The sequence below is a fragment of the Apaloderma vittatum genome, unplaced genomic scaffold (assembly GCF_000703405.1).
Source record: "Apaloderma vittatum isolate BGI_N311 unplaced genomic scaffold, ASM70340v1 scaffold847, whole genome shotgun sequence".
Taxonomy (NCBI): Eukaryota; Metazoa; Chordata; class Aves; order Trogoniformes; family Trogonidae; genus Apaloderma; species Apaloderma vittatum.
This window is the reverse complement of record NW_009727587.1, coordinates 8,044-9,357: the sequence shown is the minus strand read 5'-3', so window position 1 is coordinate 9,357 and position 1,314 is coordinate 8,044.

Sequence of the window (1,314 nt, the reverse complement as noted above, 5' to 3'; positions counted from 1 at the left end):
AAACCCTTGAGCCTTTTTAGTTGAATTGTCTGTCTCCACATCCCTGTGGAAATGGGGGTGGGGAGGAGGAGCGAGCTGGAGACCGCGTGGTTTTTCTTCCAAGTCGGCTTGAACCACCACAACCTCTCTCCTTGGCTTTAAACATCCCATGGAAGCTCTCCTGATGGCAACACAACCCACGACAGTGTAGATGTTGCTGTAGGCAACTCTCTCGAGGGTCTAGAAGAAACCAAAGCCAAGGGCTGAGAGGTGCCACCTCCCTTATCTGCACCGAGAGATGCTGCAGTGGGTCATTCCCTTCCTCTGGCTTTAAATTCTCACCCAGCTCCTCAACCACTGACACGAGTTTGCTCCCGCTTGTCAGGAACGAGATACTTCATTTGTCAGTTCGCTACGCTTAATATTTCTTTCATGTATCGTGTCGGTTTTAAATGCAAAACATGTCTGGTTAAGCTCACATTTTAGCTTTTTGGTTTTTTTCCTTTTTTTTTTTCCCAACGCTGCTGTAGCCGACACATTGAAGGTAGCCGTGTTTAACTAATAAAAAAGATTTTAAAATGCTGGTTTTGCACTTCTCTAATTGACTTTCAATTTCCATTCGCATGCAGCCGGGCACATCGCAAAAGGAAAAAAAAAAAAAAAAAGGGCGCCGAGCAAATAAGAAATGCGTCACTCTCCAATTTTTTATCATAATCAAAAATGTAAAAAATTAAGAAACTGAATCAATGTACTTTAAGCTATGTAATTGCCTAAATAAACATGGCGGGGATAGATAACAGTCTTACTGATTAGAAGAAAACACTGAATTTTGGTGGAAAAGTTCTATCTGGTTGCAAAGCAGTGTGGTTCAGCACTCACATCCTTTGGGAGATAAACCAAGAAGGGGGGCTCAGAGGACGGCGATGGGTCCAGGTGTGGGTGGCGAAGGAGCTCCCTGCTGGAGCCCACCCTTGGTGGCATCCTTTAGGGGTGGAAGAATTGCTAGTCAAGGGTGAAAATTGTCTTTCCCAGCTCTCACTAGCCCAGGCATGGTGTTTTCTCTTCCAGCACCCAGCCCTGGTGGTCCCTGACCCAGTGAGGGCCCTGGTTTGCAGCGACCCAAGTGGGTCTCAAGGGCAGGACCCTCCAAATAAACCCCCAGCCCGGCTCTGTTTATTGCAACCTCTAAGTATTCATCATTACTTGAACTTGCTTGGGGTGGTTTGCAGCTCCATGGAGCTTTATTAGGATGTACCGTGTGCCTCCTGACCCTTTTCCCTGTAAATCGTGGCAGCTTTGCCAACCCGAGCAGCGCAAACAAATAATATCCGGGTG